We start from the raw sequence: 12642 nt of genomic DNA, 5'->3' as shown, positions 1-12642 counted from the left end.
TCATGCTATACAGGTCTCCGCTTTTGCGGATGACCTCTTACTATATTTCAATGACCCTATAGCGTCCTTTCCTTCATTACTGATCATATTGCAAAACTTTAATTTGATATCAGGATTTTTAATTAATTTTAACAAGACGGAGGCACTGGCACTGGGTAGAGACGCGAAGGTAGGATGGAACAATAAGTTCCCATTTAAATGGGCAAACAATTATATAAAATATCTTGGTATACGTATATCATCTAATATATTGGACTTGTATTCCTTAAACTTCTCTTACTATATTAATCGGATGATTGAGGACTTCACGAGGTGGCAACACCTGCCGATTTCTTACTTGGGTAGATGCCATTTGTATAAGATGGTTTCTTTTCCTCGTTTGCTTTACCCGATCCAGATGCTTCCATTCTTGCTATCAAAAAAAGATATTCATGCTTTAAATAAAGCCATTACTAAATTTATATGGGCGAATAAGCACCCTCGTATAGCGCTATTTAAATTAAAACAACCACCCTCACTTGGAGGAGTCAATCTCCCCTGCCTGGAAGATTACTCCCTGGCGGCTAATTATAGATAGTGATACGCCTTGGACTGGATAGGTAATGGAGACAATTTTGTTAATAAGGCATTAAAACAGGCCTTATTACCTAGTCATGATTTGCTAAAGATATTACATTTTCCGAATGCCTCCATACTACAGGAATTAAAATTAATCCCATTATTATACGCTCCTTATAAGGCATGGAATCAAATTAGGAAACGATTAGGCCTTACTCTGGCAAACTCATTGTTTCAGCCTTTATTAGGGAACACATTCTTCTCAAGGGTGAGGGACGGGTGACATTATACACAGTTGGCACCTCCGGGGACTTTGTTCCTTATTTCAATTTTTAAATGATGACTGCTCAGCGGTATTATCACTGTCCCAATTAAAATTCGACCTTACATTTCCCCTTTTTTGCTTATTTCCAGGTACGTAGTTTCGCTACACGCATAGTTGCTCATTTGCAGCCCATTGAGCTTACTTTTCCACTGGATGGTATAGTACGACAACATTTAGATTCCCTCCACTCTACATCTTTAATATACTATCACATCAGACGAAAGATAGATTACACTAAATTAACTACAGGAATAGCTAAATGGAAAGACGCCTTTATGGGAGTGTATATACAGACTATTAATGGGTGGTCTAATATGCTTCCCAAACAATTGGAATCATCCTCTTATGCTGAGATGCATTTTAAAATTTTACATAGGGCTTATTATACCTCTCGACTACGGTTTCTTACGGGAGCATCGGACAATTCTCTGTGTTTCATATGTGGGTCCCCAGACGCTGATATTATAAATTGTCTATGGTTTTACCCACTTATACAATCATTTTGGGATCTAGTACAAGACTACATTAACGTTAAATTGGGTATACCCTTCACAGTGACAATGGCATGGGCCTTTTGGAATTATATAGAACCCCAAACTCCTGCACTAATCAAGGGTACAAGACTGCTTCTAGCTCGCATTATAGCAGCTGCGAAAAAAAACAATATTGTCTCAGTGGATACAAAAAGAACCTATCCCTCTGTCTCTTATTTTACCCCGGTTATTATTTTTATACCAAATGGACTGGACAGACTGTTCTTTAGATGTTGAATCTCGCTCTGCCAAGTTCTTTGCAATTTGGCTTCCTTATTTGCTCACATTGCCTGTTAGTGCCAAAGAAAGTGTTCGCAAGGTGGAAAAGTTAACTACTTGGTATAACATAGAGACTCTTACCGATGGGTCGCCACTGTTCTGAGTTCCTTTAAATGGGACTCTTGCCATTTGGTCTCCACCATTCCAAAAGAAAAAATGGCTGTATATTTGTACTGTTGACATGGTTCTTCTTTACTACTAGGGAATGTATTCCTCAGTTTCTTAGTATTCTAGAACTGAATATATCACTATGTTGTGCGGACAGTGAAATCGACTATTCACTTATTATATTCTGCATGCATTTTGTTACATGTGTGTTACTTTTTCTTTTTTTTTTCTATTCAATAAACACAATTTAAGGGGGAAAAACCTGGCCCAGTAATCTAGCTCTATAGATGTCTGCGACCAGCTCAAGGCACTGAAATTGGGACTGGCCTGGTGGTCATCTGCCACCCTGTTCCCCAGCCAACCCGGCCCTGCTTGGTGGGTATGTGTGGAAAAAGCTGGTAGGTAGGGAAATAAGTATGGAGAAGCGGGTGTGCAGAGGGGCATGTTATACAAGTTTGTGGGTAGGGGGCAGTTACAGGGAAAGCTGGTGTACCATGGGGAATTCCTGTGGAGATTCTCCAGAAGCTCAGGTTGTCTCCACTGAGGTCACTCCAGTTGGAGCATTTGAGGCCTAATTCTCACCTTATACACCCCTAGCATCTCTGATTGGCAAAAAAAACCCAAAAAACCTTACCATCAAACATTTTGAATTGGGTAGGGATGGACATTGGAAGCCTGGCACTGAATGGCTACTGGACTTCTGTCATCAGATTAAATGATGCGATGGCTGTTAGCCATAGTGTACATGTGCAGAAACAGTTGGAGCTTCACCCATGCGCACATATCTGCTGTTTCCAAAAAGCCGTCAATCATTGGATGGGCATTGGAAAGCTGCATTCGATGGCTGCCACCCAATTATGTCTCTTACTTCCATTGGATCGGGAACATTGATGGAAGCTAACTATCGGTTTCTGATGTCCACCCCTTGTTATCTGCGATCCCTCTTTCAGTCCCGTACTGATAGGCACCTACCAGGGAGTAGTGGACAGCAGTGGTAAAAGGATGTCTAGGGGTAGTGTATAATTATTAATTAAGTTTATGGATAAAAAAAACATACAGTGATTCAGCCCATCATTGTGGAGTAACTATGTGAATAATCTAAATATTCAGGTCCTAGACTAATAATTTACATAACAATAGCTATTGGTAGCCGAGGGAGTTGTGAAAAGTCCAGATAGATCTATTCCTGAGTGGCGCATATACAGATGGATCACTCTGTTTAATTTGCACATTATTGTTTTTCTTTCCTTTCTTCTGTATATTAGTAATGTTTTATGAATAATTAGCAATATATAAAGAAGGGTATTGAAACAGGCACTATGGTAATATATGGAATCAGTATGATTTACCAGTGGGCGGGATGCCGGCTGTCCATATCCCGACAGCAGCATCCCGACAGTCAGAATGGCGGCAGTGGGGCAAGCGCAAAGAGTGCCCTTGCGGGCTCACTGCATTCGCCACAGGATCTATTCCCACTCTATTGGTGTCGAAGACACACACAAGTGGGAATAGTCCTGTTTTGCCGGAATTCTGTCTAGCAGTATTGTCAGCTGGTAGGATTCCGGCATCGGTATCTTGACCGCTGTGATCCCGACAGCCAGCAAATTGAATGCATCCCTAATATAAAGATTTAAACAGGGTCCCAAAACTCCTGTCTTGGTATTCATAATGCTTATATTGCAACAGTCTCAAATTTGTAAAATCCTAAATAATCAAAGGCTAAGGGGGATATCCAATTATCCCCGGAAAAACATTGGGGTAAATTTACTAAGCTCCCGATTTTGACCGAGATGCCGTTTTTTCATCAAAGTGTCATCTCGGTAATTTACTAAGCAATAATCACGGCAGTGATGAGGGCATTCGTAATATTTTGCAAGTCCAAGTAAAAAATTACGAATGAATACACCATCGGTCAAAACGCGGCTGTTTAAGTATGAATCTCGGTCATTTACTAAGAAGTGCAAAGCAAAAAAAAAACAAACACTGCCGTGAAAAATTACAACTCGTAAAAAAGTGCTAAAAAAAAACAGACCTTTTTTTTTTATTCGTGATTGGATAGGCATGCACGGATCCATGAGATCCGTGCATGTATATCAGTGGGAAGGGGTGGGAAAGTGCTTATTTTTTCAAAAAAAATTGCGTGGGGTCCCCCCTCCTAAGCATAACCAGCCTCGGGCTCTTTGAGCCGATCCTGGTTGCAGAAATATGGGGAAAAAAATGACAGGGGTTCCCCCATATTTAAGCAACCAGCATCGGGCTCTGCGCCTGGTCCTGGTCCCAAAAATACGGGCGACAAAAAGAGTAGGGGTCCCCCGTATTTTTAAAACCAGCACCGGGCTCCACTAGCTGGACAGATAATGCCACAGCCGGGGGTCACTTTTATATAGTGCCCTGCGGCCGTGGCATCAAAAATCCAACTAGTCACTCCTGGCCGGGGTACCCTGGGGGAGTGGGGACCCCTTCAATCAAGGGGTCCCCCCCCCCCAGCCACCCAAGGGCCAGGGGTGAAGCCCGAGGCTGTCCCCCCCCATCCAATGGGCTGCGGATGGGGAGGCTGATAGCCTTTGTTGTAAAAGAAAAGATATTGTTTTTAGTAGCAGTACTACAAGGCCCAGCAAGCCTCCCCCGCATGCTGGTACTTGGAGAACCACAAGTACCAGCATGCGACGGAAAAACGGGCCCGCTGGTACCTGTAGTACTACTACTAAAAAAATACCCAAAAAAAGACAAGACACACACACCGTGAAAGTATAATTTTATTACATACATGTAACCAATGATGGGAACTTTCTGCCCTGCGGTTGACCTAAAGTGACGTCACCGCTGAGCAGAAAGTTCCCAGCATTGGTTACAATGGAGCGCATAGGCGCTACATTGTAACACTGCCGTGTGCTGCCTGTCAGTGAGGACAGGAGCACACAGCTGATCAGGAGAGTGCTACAACGTGGCGCTCCCTGATTGGCTGAAGAAACCCACTTAGACAGAAGTCAAAGTGGGTTTCTGGCATTCGTGGAAAGGTGACCCATGTGCAAACATGGGTCCCCTTTCAGTTCGTGGTCGGGACACCGTTTTTTTTTTTTTCAAGTACGTGGATTACCCCTGGATTTCCCGAGGACCCTGGACCCCTGGATCTCGTGAGTATAATTTCTTCAACAGGTACCCCTTGGATTCTACTGGAGAAGAGGACCGACCTGCGTGGGAACTTAAGGTAAGTATGTATGTATGTGTGTATGTATGTAATAAAATTATACTTTCACGGTGTGTGTGTCTTGTCTTTTTTTGGGTATTTTTTTAGTAGTAGTACTACAGGTACCAGCGGGCCCGTTTTACCGTCGCATGCTGGTACTTGTGGTTCTCCAAGTACCAGCATGCGGGGGAGGCTTGCTGGGCCTTGTAGTACTGCTACTAAAAACAATATCTTTTCTTTTACAACAAAGGCTATCAGCCTCCCCATCCGCAGCCCATTGGATGGGGGGGGACAGCCTCGGGCTTCACCCCTGGCCCTTGGGTGGCTGGGGGGGGGGGGACCCCTTGATTGAAGGGGTCCCCACTCCCCCAGGGTACCCCGGCCAGGAGTGACTAGTTGGATTTTTGATGCCACGGCCGCAGGGCACTATATAAAAGTGACCCCCGGCTGTGGCATTATCTGTCCAGCTAGTGGAGCCCGGTGCTGGTTTTAAAAATACGGGGGACCCCTACTCTTTTTGTCCCCCGTATTTTTGGGACCAGGACCAGGCGCAGAGCCCGATGCTGGTTGCTTAAATATGGGGGAACCCCTGTCATTTTTTTTCCCATATTTCTGCAACCAGGATCGGCTCAAAGAGCCCGAGGCTGGTTATGCTTAGGAGGGGGGACCCCACGCAATTTTTTTTTAAAATTTTACAGTGTTTAATTGAAAAAAAAAAAAAAAATAGAACCCCAGCACGGATCACACAGATCCGGCCGAGATTAATTGTAAAAAAGTCGGCAGTGTTTTGCTAATCACTGCCGTAAAAAACACAAAAAAAACACGAATGACATCGACATCGGAAGAAAAGAAAAACCCGAATACGACAGCTTAGTAAATCCATCGTAACAAATTCAAAAAGTTGCAGTTTTACACTTTCGATGTCATTCGTGATTGAACTTTGACCTTTTTTCGGAAATTACGAATGTTAGTAAATGTACCCCATTGTGTCCGAAAAAAACGTCCGTTTTCGTCCATTTTCCTGACTTTTTTCCGATGTTTCACCGATTTTTTTTTTTACAGGCTATCCAGATGGATCGCCTGTAAAAAAAAAAAAAAAACCCTTCTCCCGAAAACACACAGGTTCAGTGAAACCTTTGTGTTTTCGTGTGAAACAGCCCCGTTTTCAGACGAAAACGGGGCTGCTTCCGGGAATTCTGCTTCGCCTTCCAGAGGCAGGCAAAACAAAATCCCCGATAAGCCGGCGCGTGCCGCGGCTTATCGGGGCCAATTAGCTAGCCCCCAGCGGGACAATTAGCCCCGGTAAATTACCGGGGCTAATTGGATATCCCCCTAAAACTGCCTTCACCTCTATGGGGGGAATTCAAGCGTTTTGCATGCTGGCAGCCACTAGTTGCAGGGCCAGCTTAACAATGGGGTGGATGGAGCTCCAGCTCCAGGCCTTCACATAAAAATAGGCCCATCATGCTGGCAGCAGGATCATGTCCAGGTGCACAGCTGGCCAAACAATCATACGTCATAAGTATTAAAATAGTTTTTGTAGTTTTCTCACAAAATTATGCCATTTTTCTATGTTCATATATTTAGGGAGACATTGGGGCACACAGTGTATAGGGTGTATATGCCCATATGGCCCTGGCCACACCCACACAGCACTGGTCACAGCTCCTCTTCTTCTCAGTATAGGCCCTTGAAAATTTTCAGCTCCAGGCCCATGATGTCCTTAATCCGGCCCTGACTAGATGGCGCCCAACGGTGCAATTCAATTGTTGCTCTGTTCGGTCACACACAGCCGCCACCGCTGCCATTACTATTATGTTGTTTCATCATTTATCCCATCCTAACACAGTACCACAGGAGGGAAATCCACCCAGGCTTCCCTTAACCAATCAAACTCTTGCAAACTATAAATAAACACAGCTTACATACATTTCAAAAGATCTGAACTGTCTGCTTCCTTTCATATATATATACACACCACCTAACCCAATGTGCTTTCCAATCTGATTTAACATATTACTGTCACAAATGCACAGGAACGTCTTAAAAACATTTTCTTCAAACCGCTTTACATAGAGATACACTGGAGACCCCTTAGTGTGCAAAGAAATGGCTGTAAAAAGGCTTGACCGATCAACACCTAACCCCTTCTAGAGCTGGAACAATTCTCATAATTTCCTATGTCACAGATGATGGCAACTGCTTCTAAAATAAAATACTAAATTAATAACTGAAGTGCAAAGTCCACATACTCAAACACGCATTCTAATTTTCACAACTGCGCACAGAGATTTAAATATAATATGGTAAAATACATTATTAAATATACAATTAGAGTACATGTAATATGATATTTCATAGTGAAAATGGCACTGCAGCACAAGGGATTAACCTCCTAAGTGCCACAGCCACCATCTTAGCCATGTGGACCAGGTTATCTACCCTAGATCCAGTGGTGGAACTCCTGGAGGTCATGGAAGCATTGGCCACCGGATGCAGCTGCCAGGGGGCCACAGATTAATCCTTTTAGAACCGCTGACTGCGCCCTGCTGATCACTGCAGCAGCACTGGGAGAGGTTATAGATGGATCTATCAGTGCGGTTTGCGGGCAGCCACTGTTGCTTGCTGATGGCTGCCTGGTATAAAAGTTGTTTTTTTAAATAAGAGACAGGCGCACATTATGTCACGTGTGTTGGTGACAGAGAGGAGCCAGCCACAGTGCAAATAGGAGGAGCCCAAAGACACAGGAGTAGTAAAGTGCCTGTAGGCTGCAGGGGTCTTTATGCAGGTGCTGGAGCTGGTGAGACAGAAGGGCAGCTGGCGGTTGAGACAGAAGAGGCACTGGCTGGTGAGACAAAAAGGGGGCTGGCTGATGAGACAGGAAGGGAGCTGGCTGTAGAGATAGATGGGGGGCTGGCTGGAGAGACAGAAGGGGGGCTGACTGGAGAGACAGGAGGGGGCTGGCTGTGGAGATAGTTGGGGGGCTGGCTGCAGAGATAGATGGGGGCTAGCTGGAGAGACAGAAGGGGGACTGACTTCAGAGACAGAAGGGGGCTGGCTGATGAGACAGAAGGGGAGCTGGCTGTAGAGATAGATGGGGGCTGGCTGGAGAGACAGAAGGGGGGCTGACTGGAGAGAAAGAAGGGGAGTTGGCTGGTGAGAAAGAAAGGGGAGGGCTTATGAGATAGAAGGGGGAGGGCTTGTGAGATAGAAGGGGGACTGTCTGTTGAGATAGAAGGGGGAATGGTTGATGAGACAGAAGGGAGGCTGGCTAGTGAGACAGACGGGTGGGCTGGCTGATGAGACACAAGGGGGCTGGCTGGAGAGTCAAAAGGGGAACTGGCAGCACAAACAGAAGGGGGCTAGCTGGTAAGACAGAAGGGGACTGGCTGGAGAGACACTGGGAGGCTGGCTGGTGTGACAGAAGGGGGCTAGCTGGTGATACAGAAGAGGGCTGGCTGGTGAGACAGAAGGGGGCTGGCTGGAGAGACACGGGGGGGGGGGCTGGCTGGTGTGACAGAAGGGGATTGGCTGGTGTGACAGAAGGGGGCTGGCTGGAGAGACACTGGGGGGGGGGGGGCTGGCTGGTGTGACAGAAGGGGATTGGCTGGTGTGACAGAAGGGGGCTGGCTGGTGTGACAGAAGGGGTTTGGCTGGTGTGACAGAAGGGGGCTGGCTGGTGTGACAGAAGGGGGCTGGCTGGGGAGACACTGGGGGGGGGGGGGCTGGCTGGTGTGACAGAAGGGGATTGGCTGGTGTGACAGAAGGGGGCTGGCTGGAGAGACACGGGGGGGGGGGGGCTGGCTGGTGTGACAGAAGGGGATTGGCTGGTGTGACAGAAGGGGGCTGGCTGGTGTGACTGAAGGGGGCTGGCTGGTGAGACACTGGGGGGCTGGAGCTGCAGAAATGCAGGGGAGAGTAAGAAGTGGCAGGATCTCTGCCACATTACTGCCTCCTTGGTCCCCTACTGTGTCGTGTGTGGGGATGGGGGGTATTTTTGGGGTTCCACTGTCTATTTCACCTCCTTGATCATAAATTAAGACTTTCTAATTAGCATATCCGTCTTTGTCCCGTCTGCATCTGTTTGCAATTCCTGTAACATGTCCTTAAAGCTCTGAGCCTACGTTGGAAAGTCTGAGCTCTGAGCCTACGTTGGAAAGTCCACATCTGATGTACAGTATACAGTGTCGGATTGAGGAATGAAGGTTTCAAACTATGCAGTCAATTTATACAGTTACCTGGTGGAGCAGGACCACTGATAAACACGGGTGCTTCGCTCTCTTCTAAAGAAAGTACTGTACAGAATCTGGCCATACCCCTATAAGAATGGGCCCCAACTACTGCATCCCCCCGGTGAGCCCTGATAATTATTGCTTCCTTTTTTCCTCTGGACTTTATAACAATAGTAGTGGGGATTCTATTTTCCAGAAACCATGCACTTAATGTAATCTGTTAGTCTGAGGCACAACTACAGCCTACCCTGCATTTAATATTTGCTTTTGTACTTTTGCTATTAGTTTAGAGCCTGCGATGACAAACGTGACAGTCAGCTCTTCACTGACCGGAACTTCTAGCAATCTCACTGCCCAGTGCAGGCCGGAGGAATGGGCAGAAACTGATCCCCAGCAAGGGGTGAAAATATAGATAATTCACAAATCTACCTGCGCTGATAGATGAAGTGTGGCCTTGTATTTTACTAGGAAGGTAATGGGAAGCAAAAAAACAGCTGCCAAACCCCAGAATGATGGGGGAAGGGGGCGAGGGAGTGTTTTTATTGTCTTTATTGTGTATCATATTAAACTAAGTTGGACACTCACCTCAGGTGTCAGGCCGGGGGTGTCCCTTTCTGGGTACTTCCATCCAGTTATGGTGGAGATGCCTCTGTAACAGGAAGTCTCTGAAAGAAGAATGTAAGGAGTCAGTACAGGCCTCTCCAATAGTTATCATGCAGGCCAAGAAACTAATCGTGAAGGAGACCCTTTCTCTGGTTTGGGTTGATGACCATCATAGACATTTGTGGCCTCAGACCTTGGTTCTTATCTTTTGGTGCTTTCACACCTGGGTGATACCGTTGGCCTTGCATGGGTGCGCAAAATTCACTTAATCCCAGGGAAGGGGAAAGGAGCGAAAGACACACACAGAGTATACTCACTGTGACTTCTCTAATTACCCTGACTCACTGCTTGCCTTCAGTGCCCTATATAGACACAGAGACACCCACCCGCACAGCTATCTGCCAAACGAATACCCTTTTACCACTGAAATCATGGGTTCAACTCGGGATTTGTAAAGCGGTTCTAACCCTGGCCAGACCCTGTTCACACTTCACTGGTGACCCAGGTTATTACCGGGTCAGCACCATTTACACTACACACAGGTGCAGTGTAAACTCCAAGCGCCGGTGATACAGCTCTTCCGATGCTTTTTATGGGACCTGGGTCACCCATTTACACTTCGCCGGTTACCGAGGTCCTTCCCTTGTCACTAGACCAGGGTTATTTTTTGGGACACTTTTCCACATAGCTGTGACCCGGGTTAACATGACAATAACCTCAGTTATTGCAGCAGTCGAAAAGGGATATAAGAATGTGGGCGGGATGCACGAAGAAGGCGGAATACATTCCGCCAGACTTTGCGCTGACATCGTTGTGGTACTAAACGGATATGCACTAACATATAATAATAATAATAATAATAATAATAATAATAATAATAATAATATAATAATAATAATTTTATTTATATAGCGCTCTTTCTCCAATAGGACTCAAGGCGCTTAACAGATACATAGCATAATATAGTACAGAAAATAATGAAGTACATTTTCATAAAATACAGAAGCATGAAGATACTAAAAGGGACATTATGGAAATGCTTGAGTAAACAGGAAAGTCTTGAGTCTACTTTTGAAGGATTCTATAGTTGGGGCCTCTCGCACTGTGCAGGGAAGTGAGTTCCATAGAGTCGGAGCCGCATGACTAAAAGCTCGACCCCCAGATGAATTACAGGAGATTCTAAGTACTGCTAAAAGTCCTTCATCTACAGATCGCAGTAATCGAGTGGGGCAGTGGGGCAGTATCTTGAAGATGAATCGCCATCTTACAGGCAGCCAGTGAAGGGAGTAGAGGATGGGTGTTATGTGGCTAGAACGGGGCTGGTTGGTTAACAGCCTGGCAGCTGTGTTTTGTACCAGCTGTAAGCATTACAATTCTTTTGCTGGGAGACCAAGGTAGAGGGCATTACAGTAGTCTAATCGAGATGATACAAATGCATGTATGACTTTTGGCAGATCATCTGAGGGCTTGATTCTGGCTATGTTCCTCAGGTGAAAGAATGAGGTTTTGATTGTGGCTGATATCTGATGTTTAAGTGTCAAGCCACCATCCAGTACAACGCCAAGATTCCGCACACGATCAGTGGTCTGTAATTCTGAATCCCGAGTGTAAGTCCAGTTGGTTAGCTATGCTGCAGTCTTGTCCTTTGATGTTGCGGTCGTATCATAAGGATCTCTGTTTTATCTGGGTTCAGTCGCAGCCAACTGGTGCTCATCCACTCCTGTAGCTCAGCTAGACAGCCAGTTAGGGTTGCTATTGGGTTATCAGTGCCCGGAGCAAAGGACAAGTACAGTTGTGTATCATCTGCATAGCAGTGGTAGACCAAGCCATGGCACCTGATTATTTCGCCCAATGGGAGCATATATACTGCAAAAAGCATGGGGGATAGTATAGAACCTTGTGGGACACCACATGGCAATGGCACTGGTGGTGATGAGTATAATCCAGATGATACTCTCTGTGACCTTCCTGTGAGAAATGATTTGAACCAGTTTAGGACTGAACCATCCAGACCACAGAGATGTATCAGTCGCTCAATCAGAAGCCCATGGTCCATGGTATCAAATGCTGCCGAGAGATCCAGAAGGATTAATATTGAACAGTCACCTCTGTCTCTTGCCATCAGAAGATCATTTAACACACACACCAGGGCTGTTTCAGTGCTATGTCTTCTCCTGAATCCTGATTGGAATGGATCATAAATATCATGGGTTGTCAGGCGGGTTTCCAGTTGATTTGCAACCACTTTCTCAATAACCTTTCCTAGGAAAGGAAGGTTTGATACCGGTCTGTAGTTGGTCATGCAGTCGGGATCTAAATTAGGTTTTTTAAGAAGCAGTCTAACAATTGCTTCCTTTAGGGGTCCAGGAAAAATGCCTGTCTGCAAAGAGCATTGAACAATTTTTGTAAAGACAGGACCAATTATATCCATACAACATATGCAATTAGTACTGCAAAGGACAGCTCTTCCAATAAGAGCTGGACTCTGTGATGTGCTCCAGTCGCTGGACTTCCAGGTATCGGCTCGGGAGTCCATCTGCGCATGCGCAGAGCAGGACATGCTCGGATGGATCTGCTTGGATCCTTCACACAGCGCATCGCAGAAAGAAGCCAATAGGCTTCTACAGGGTTACGCCAGTGTTACGCTCTGCACTGAAGCCCCGGGACACGGGCCTTAGTGCATATGTAAATGTGTTAAAGACCCTGAAAACGTGTTTTTTACCGCATTTTTCTTTTAATGCATCCCACTTGTTGCCACTCAGCCTAGTAACTAGTATACAAAGTAAAGTGAATATGAGTGGAGGGCCTAAGATTAGA

General features: G+C 45.7%; 1 long non-coding RNA gene across 1 annotated transcript in view; it reads right to left on the bottom strand.

The window, feature by feature from the left end:
• Positions 1-208: 208 nt before the first annotated feature.
• Positions 209-12642, bottom strand: part of LOC134935600 (uncharacterized) — a 106670-nt gene continuing 94236 nt past the window's right edge. Inside the window, exons 2-3 of the long non-coding RNA XR_010180280.1 lie at positions 9808-9887; positions 209-412 (exon numbers count right to left, since the gene is read on the bottom strand). This is a non-coding gene — a long non-coding RNA (uncharacterized LOC134935600). The remainder of the gene's footprint in view (positions 413-9807; positions 9888-12642) is intronic.

This window comes from Pseudophryne corroboree, chromosome 6 (assembly GCF_028390025.1).
Source record: "Pseudophryne corroboree isolate aPseCor3 chromosome 6, aPseCor3.hap2, whole genome shotgun sequence".
Classification (NCBI taxonomy): domain Eukaryota; kingdom Metazoa; phylum Chordata; class Amphibia; order Anura; family Myobatrachidae; genus Pseudophryne; species Pseudophryne corroboree.
The sequence above is the reverse complement of the archived record's forward strand: the minus strand, read 5'-3'. Positions and strand labels throughout refer to the sequence as shown.